Source organism: Canis aureus, chromosome 1 (genome assembly GCF_053574225.1).
Source record: "Canis aureus isolate CA01 chromosome 1, VMU_Caureus_v.1.0, whole genome shotgun sequence".
NCBI classification, from domain to species: domain Eukaryota; kingdom Metazoa; phylum Chordata; class Mammalia; order Carnivora; family Canidae; genus Canis; species Canis aureus.
This window is the reverse complement of record NC_135611.1, coordinates 74842600-74851140: the sequence shown is the minus strand read 5'-3', so window position 1 is coordinate 74851140 and position 8541 is coordinate 74842600. Positions and strand designations below refer to the sequence as shown.

The window sequence follows — 8541 nt, the reverse complement described above, 5'->3', positions numbered from 1 at the left end:
CCTCAACAAATAAATTTTTGACCCAAAATGTAGATAGCAACAGGATCAGAAATCTGCCATAAATCAATCCAGAAACATCTTCATGGTTCTTCTATGTCTATAATTATGCAAGGAAATCCTCTTCATGGTTTTCTAGAAGGAACATGGTAAACACTGGTATGTATTCTCAGTTATAGTCTCAGCTTTAAGGGGACTCTACTCTGTGCCATGAGTCTTAAAACTCCTAGGAGTTCTTTCTTAATCCAAGCCAAGCCAAACTACCATCTCTCCCCCATTTGCTATGACTGTGGCTTCCTCTTCACCCTCCTTCCTAAAATCCCAGTGCAGGTATTAGCTATTGCTTGCCTTAGCTATTTGCTAACTAGTGCACACAGGATGCCAAATGCAGTCAAATGTGAGTAAAAAAAAGGAGCCAAAATATTAAGTATCAGGTACCATCTAACTTCTCTCTACTGCTCTTCCTGCCTAGACCAGGGAGTGTTTCTTGTCCCACTGGCTCCTACATGAGTCCTAGACCCACCTGGTCCTCCAACTTAGCCTGCTTCATATGACACAGACTTATTTTAGTTTAATAACAAACAACTTTAATACAAGGCAGATTGGTCCCAGTGTTATAACAGAGTAACACTCAAAGGGCAATGTAAGCATTGGTGGGAAGAGATGAATGCCAACTGGGGTGCCCTTAACCTGCTAGGAATAAGAAATAACTGACTTGGAGAGTTGCATCAGCTATTTCATACTATTACAATTTGTTTTAGTGAATTATCTTTCTTAGAATACCAAATGGTCCTCTAATGGCCTGAAAGATTTGAAACACTTCCAAAGCACTAACAGTTTTCTGTACTCAGTCACTGGGAGGTCTGGACTTCAGAATGCAAGTTGGCTAACAGCCAGAGCATACCAATGACTTAGATTTGCAAACTCTGTAGTAACCCAAACAGGTTAGCATCAGAGGTCATGACGTGGGTTCTGTTAACATTGTAAATTTGGATCTCTTATGCACACATAGCAAATTCATTGCACATATATGGGGAATTTGCCCAGATCTGCCTCCTTGTTATATATTTTTTGGCTTCCCTTATTTTTCTAGATCCATTCCCAGTTCTATCAAGGTGATGCAGTCACTTTCTTCAGAGAGATGAATACCGAGAATTGTATATGGCACCCACTTGTAAAGAAGTGATGGCCATGGGACATCTGGGTGGCTCAGAGGTTGAGCGTCTGCCTTTGGCTCAGGGAGTGATCCCAGAGTCCCAGGATTGAGACCCACATCAGGCTCTCTGCATGGAGCCTGCTTCTCCCTCTGCCTGTGTCTCTGCCTCTCTGTGTCTCTCATGAATAAATAAAATCTTAAAAAAAAAAAAAAAAAAAAGGAAGTTATGGCCAAAGAACCTATGTAATGTCAGACAGTGGAGTAAAGTTTCTCAATATTAATCTGTGTTTCTATTCCATTCTAAACCCACCAAATTCTTTCAATTATACCCTGAGCAATTCTTTCCTCCCTATAACTAAACAGATGTGAGTCATCTATTGGGAAAACACAAACAATGGTCGGGAATTACATGAGAGACAGGAAAAGTCCACAATTAGTTTTCTGCTCACAGAAACTACAAAAACATCAAAGATGGATAAAGGAGAAAGGAGAAGTGGGCAGAACACCAACAGAGAAGGCAGAAATCAGGAAACTTGAATTCTCAAGGGAAATAATGTCCTGGAGCATAGTAAGGGGCTAAGTGGAAGCATACTCAGTCGTGAATTGACCCTCTCATAGCTGTCCACACAGGGCCACCCATCTGTCCCCACTGAGGGTCCAGTTGGAAGTGAAGATTGAGCCTTAAGAATACCTGCCCAGGTATGACCCTCTCCTGTCTTGTGAGTGTAACTGCCAGAGTAGGGATCACAGGGGTGATGGTGACATGAAGGGAACACTATCTTACCAAGTCAGCACCATAAGGAAGCAGTTTGAAGACTGAGCTAAGAGGGAACACACATTCTTTTCAACATTAACAAATCCATAGAAGAGGGCATTTGCCTAATGCTAGCTTTCTGGGGGAATTCACAGCTCATTACTAACTTATTTTCATCGTCTTCTCTCTCCTCTCCTCTTCTCTCCTCTCCCTCCCTATCCTTCTCTCCTCTCCCTTCTCTTTTCTCTTCCCTCACTCTCTCACACAAAAAATTCTCAGAATAGATAATGTTCCATTTATCTTGACCTCTTTTCCTTCCATCCCATTTAACTTCCCAAATCTATCTACCTTTAAGAGGATCAAGGTTAAATATCAATATGCACAGATATGCGTAGTCATTAATTTGTCTCTATAAGGGCAGCCCGGGTGGCTCAGTGGTTTAGCGCCACCTTCAGCCCAGGGCCTGATCCTGGAGACTGAGGATCGAGTCCCACATCAGGCTCCCTGCATGGAGCCTGCTTCTCCCTCTGCCTAGGTCTTTGCCCCCCTCTCTCTCTCTCTCTCTCTCTCTGAATAAATAAATACATTTTCTTAAAATTGTCTCTATAAGATTATGGGTTCCCTTCATAAAAGATACCTTGTTTTAAAATGTACTTCCTCCCCCTCTCAGTTCCAGCAGACAAAGCAACCTGAAAAGTCACAAATTGTATTAAAGTTTCCTTGACTAATATTTGGTGCCTAGCAGCACTTCAAAGGAGAATTTTTACTCCATTCTGAGCTTCACACTTAACATATCATAGGAATAATAAGGCAAAAAACTTTAAAGTGTTCAAACATATCCATGATATTTAAAAGGATCATATTTAAACTCTATAAGGTCTAAATGTTTAGAGCCCAGGCATCCCAGCTCTGTCACTCTGTTTCATTTCCTGGAAATGTGGTCACTTACCAAACTTCTCTAGGTCCCACTTTTCTCACCTTCGATATGAAGAGGTTAAACAGCAGAACACAGAATGTCTTTCTAGCATGCTTTCATCATCCGTAAGAAAGATTATTCTGTTCCCTATTCTCTTTTATCCTTTAATAACTGTGTATGGGGTTTGCCCTACTTGTCTTGCCACTCATTTTCATATGAATTTCATTTTCCTGAACTGTTAGAAGACTTGGTACTCACAGGTTGTCTAACTTCACAAAGCTCCCTCTTCTATAGGCCCCATGTTGTATTATGATGTAAGGCATCTTGCTTCCTGAGATGTCCTTGCCCTGTCCCCTCCCCAACTTGTGTCTTCGTCTTTTCTCTTCCTCTCCCTTACCCTCCCCCTGCTAACTCACTCCCGACCAGAGAGAGGTGTCTCCCTAGTATGGGCCTGGTCCTGGAAGGAAGCTATGCTTGCTCAGGCCTGAGAGCTCATGGGAGATGGGCTCCCAGACCTTCCCCAATCCCCTTGCACTTGGCTGAGATGGGAGTGGGGGAGCTTTTGCAGCTTCACCCACTGCTCCTAGCTTCATTCACCTCACTTCCCAGGGTACACCTGCCAGCCACATGGGGATTCTCCTGTTCTCAGCTCAAACATACTGACGTCCCCGTTGGTCCCCCCACCTTCTCTCACATGGAAGCACACAGCTCTTGTGCTGTTGGTGGCTGGTCTACACCTATCTATATTTTGAGATTCCTTCCCCGGTGTCCTAACAGATATGGCATTGGCCTCCTATTTTGAGATTCCTGGGTATACCTTGTTGGCTTAACTTTGTTAATGCCACCCATAGACTTTTGGTTTTGTGATCTCGTTGCATGACTTCTTTTTGTGAACCACTGAAAAATTCTAAAAAACAATGCTGATGCCTCTGCCACCATGTTCCAAGAGCATGTATTTTAATCTACTGTTCAGAATCACAGACAGCATCTTCACATTAGTTGTTCCTTCAATAACTTAAAAGTACAGATAAGTAAAATGAACAAATGAGGAAGATACTGAGTTTTCCAAGATAAATAAGCTCTGGTTTTCATGGTCCAGACAGTTTTGTTGTAGAATTAAGCTGCTCCTCAAATAAGGTAGGTAGTAACCCAAGTGTCGGCCTCCCATCTTCGACATGCACCTTCAACACAGTGTAGGCAAGCAGAAGAAGCAGAAGAAGATTCATGTGACTCCCTCCCGAGTTGTTCACTCAGACCTGGGTCCTTACCGTCTCTTACCAGGCTCGCTCCAACTACATGGCTGTTCAATTTCCAGAATGCCTTCTGCCTGTGCACAGGATAAGGAACAAGACATACCCACCACTGCTTGGCCCTCTTTTCCCCCACCATATCACACACAAGGTTTTACTGAAAAATTGAACTAACAAGGGAATTACAGAACAGGGTGGGGGTGGGAAGCAGGAAGTGGGAATGATTTGTGTCTTTCTGTATCCCAATCAAGGCTCTTCTGTTGGTCCAAAAGAAATGGCAAAAAGAAAGAAAGGAAGGAAAGAAGGAAGGAAGGGAGGGAGGGAGGGAGGGAGGGAGGGAGGGAGGGAGGGAGGGAGGAAGGAAGGAAGGAAGGAAGGAAGGAAGGAAGGAAGGAAGGAAGGGAGGAGTCCAAGAAGTCACAACTTCACAAAGAGCCTTCATGGATACTCCCAGTTCCTAATTTTTTGCTCTTCTGTACTTTTTACAAAAATACTTTCTTCTAATCCTTACTCTCATGTGAATTTCCACCAACTTTCTAGAAAACCTCATGCCATACCCAGAGTAATCTTTCCTTGTAGTGGCTTCATGGTGCTGCATTTCTTCAATGCTCAAATGTTTATATTAGAGTAAGTTCTGAAGGTTATAGCAGAACAGAGATCAAATTTATATTCAGTCTTTGGTGGGTAGAGGTGCCCTAAACCCTGTTCTCTTTGAGATCTCTCCACCAGTGTGAACTGCAGCTTTGCTTCTCTGTTCTTCTCACTGCCCCAAAAGTAACTGTTAAGTTATTCAAATAGACCAAAGCACACATACATGCACAGACACACATCTCTTCCAAAAATAATACTAATTCTCAGAGGCAGTAAAGTTTAAAACCATCAGAGAGAATACAAACATTGTTCTACCAAGCCATGATTTGTCATGCCACCTCTGCCACAATGGGGTTTCCTCTTTACTTTGCTATGCCCAGGATTCTGGGGTGCTTTGGCCCCTCCTCCATGACCCAGGCCCCTATACCCACATACTTTCACACCTGCTGGTGCTGGAAACAGCCTGTCACTGAGAGAGACACACCTCACAATGGTCATTCACTGAGCTGACCAGAGATGCTGCCAAAATGTAGAATTTACTCCTTTTAAGAATGCAGTCATGAATATGGTTGCAAATGCCAGTTATATCCTGAGTATTCACAGAAGTCTTACCCAGCCCATTTTAAAGCTAACAGAAATCATGCCACTAGCCCAAAGGCAGGCCTACAAACAAGAGCCCATGCAATCAAAGAACAAGAAAAGATCATATGGTTCTTGTTTTTTCTCTTGCTGATATGATGAATCACATTGATTGTTTTACGAGTGTTGAACCAGCCTTGCATCCTGGGGATAAATCCTACTTGGTCATGATGAATAATCTTCTTAATGTTTGGTTGTATCCTATTGGCTAGTATCTTGTTGAGAATTTTTGCATCGATGTTCATCAGGGATATTGGTCTATAATTCTCCTTTTTGGTGGGGTCTTTGTCTGGTTTTGGAATTAAGGTGATGCTGGCCTCATAGAACGAGTTTGGAAGTACTCCATCTCTTTCTATCTTTCTGAACAGCTTTAGTAGAATAGGTATGGTTTCTTCTTTAAACGTTTGATAGAATTCCCCAGGGAAGCCATCTGGCCCTGGACTTTTGTGTCTTGGGAGGTTTTTGATGACTGCTTCAATTTCCTCCCTGGTTATTGGCCTGTTCAGGTTTTCTATTTCTTCCAGTTCCAGTTTTGGTAGTTTGTGGCTGCCCAGAAATGCATCCTCTCAATAGATGCAGAGAAAGCATTTGACAAAATACAGCATCCATTCCTGATCAAAACTCCTCAGAGTGTAGAGATAGAGGGAACATTCCTCAACATCTTAAAAGCCATCTACGAAAAGCCCACAGCATATATCATTCTCAATGGGGAAGCACTGGCAGCCTTTCCCCTAAGATCAGGAACATGACAGGGATATCCACTCTCACCACTGCTATTCAACATAGTACTAGAAGTCCTAGCCTCGCAATCAGACAACAAAAAGAAAAGACATTCAAATTGGCAAAGAAGAAGTCAAACTCTCCCTCTTTGCCGATGATATGATACTCCACATAGAAAACCCAAAAGGCTCCACCCCAAGATTGCTAGAACTCATACAGCAATTGGCAATGTGGCAGGATACAAAATCAATGCCCAGAAGTCAGTGGCATTCTATACACTAACAATGAGACTGAAGAAAGAGAAATTAAGGAGTCAATCCCATTTACAATTGCACCCCAAAGCATAAGATACCTAGGAATAAACCTAACCAAAGAGGTAAAGGATCTATACCCTAAAAACTACAGGACACTTCTGAAAGAAATTGAGGAAGACACAAAGAGATGGAAAAATACTCTATGCTCGTGGATTGGAAGAATTAATATTGTGAAAATGTCGATGATACCCAGGGCAATTTACACGTTTAATGCAATCCCTATCAAAATACCATGGACTTTCTTCAGAGAGTTAGAACAAATTATTTTAAGATTTGTGTGGAATCAGAAAAGACCCCGAATAGCCAGAGTAATTTTAAAAAAGAAAACCATAGCTGGGGGCATCACAATGCCAGATTTCAGGTTGTACTACAAAGCTGTGGTCATCAAGACAGTGTGGTACTGGCACAAAAACAGACACATAGATCAATGGAACAGAATAGAGAATCCAGAAGTGGACCCTCAACTTTATGGTCAACTAATATTCGACAAAGGAGGAAAAACTACCCACTGGAAAAAAGACAGTCTCTTCAATAAATGGTGCTGGGAAAATTGGACATCCACATGCAGAAGAATGAAACTAGACTACTCTCTTGCACCATACACAAAGATAAACTCAAAATGGATGAAAGATCTAAATGTGAGACAAGATTCCATCAAAATCCTAGAGGAGAACACAGGCAACACCGTTTTTGAACTTGGCCACAGTAACTTCTTGCAAGATACGTCCATGAAGGCAAGAGAAACAAAAGCAAAAATGAACTATTGGGACTTCATCAAGGTAAGAAGCTTTTGCACAGCAAAAGATACAGTCAACAAAACTCAAAGACAACCTACAGAATGGGAGAAGATATTTGCAAATGATGTTATCAGATAAAGGGCTAGTTTCCAAGATCTATAAAGAACTTATTAAACTCAACAGCAAAGAAACAAACAATCCAATCATGAAATGGGCAAAAGACATGAACAGAAATCTCACAGAGGAAGACATAGACATGGCCAACAAGCACATGAGAAGATGTTCTGCATCACTGGCCATCAGGGAAATACACATCAAAACCACAATGAGATACCACTTCACACCAGTGAGAATGGGGAAAATTAACCAGACAGGAAACCACAAATGTTGGAGAGGATTTGGAGAAAGGGGAACCCTCTTGCACTGTTGGTGGGAATGTGAACAGGTGCAGCCACTCTGGAAAACTGTGTGGAGGTTCCTCAAAGAGTTAAAAATAGATCTGCCCTACGACCCACCAATTGCACTGCTGGGGATTTACCCCAAAGATACAGATGCAATGAAATGCCGGGACACCTGCACCCCGATGTTTATAGCAGCAATGTCCACGATAGCCAAACTGTGGAAGGAGCCTCGGTGTCCATCGAAAGATGAATGGATAAAGAAGATGTGGTCTATGTACACAATGGAATATTACTCAGCCATTAGAAATGACAAATACCGGGATCCCTGGGTGGCGCAGAGGTTTAACGCATGCCTTTGGCCCAGGGCGCGATCCTGGAGACCCAGGATCAAATACCACGTCGGGCTCCCGGTGCATGGAGCCTGCTTCTCCCTCTGCCTGTGTCTCTGCCTCTCTCTCTCTCACTGTGTGCCTATCATAAATAAATAAAAATTAAAAAAAAAAAAAAGAAATGACAAATACCGACCATTTGCTTCGACGTGGATGGAACTGGAGGGAGGGTATTATGCTGAGTGAAATAAGTCAATCAGAGAAGGACAAACATTATATGGTCTCATTCATTTGGGGAATATAAAAAATAGTGAAAGGGAATAAAGGGGAAAGGAGAAAAGATGAGTGGGAAATATCAGAAAGGGAGACAGAACATGAGTGACTCCTAACTCTGGGAAACGAACTAGGGGTGGTGGAAGGGGAGGTGAGTGGGGGGTGGGGGTGACTGGGTGACGGGCACTGAGGGGATGAGCACTGGATGTTATTCTATATGTTGGCAAATTGAACACCAATAAAAAATAAATTTATAAAAAAAAACAAAGAATAAGAAAAACCTCTCCTGATACAGAGGAAGTTGATATAGAGTATCTTAATCTATTGCTCTGTGACAAATTATTCCAAAACTTACCACATTAAGACAATAAACATTATTATTTCACAGTCTCTGTGGGTCATTGGGCGTGGCTTAGCACGGTGGTTCTGTTCAGGCTGATACTCACGTGGCTATTGATCTAAAA

General features: G+C 42.3%; 1 protein-coding gene across 10 annotated transcripts in view; it reads right to left on the bottom strand.

Annotated features, from left to right (window-relative positions):
- Nucleotides 1–8430: 8430 nt before the first annotated feature.
- The window catches only part of LOC144318164 (uncharacterized), a 111873-nt gene continuing 111762 nt past the window's right edge, over nucleotides 8431–8541 (bottom strand). For all 10 annotated transcript variants that reach the window (XM_077904966.1, XM_077904975.1, XM_077904968.1 and 7 more), the window contains one exon: nucleotides 8431–8535. The gene's annotated coding sequence lies outside the window, so the exon portion shown is untranslated. The remainder of the gene's footprint in view (nucleotides 8536–8541) is intronic.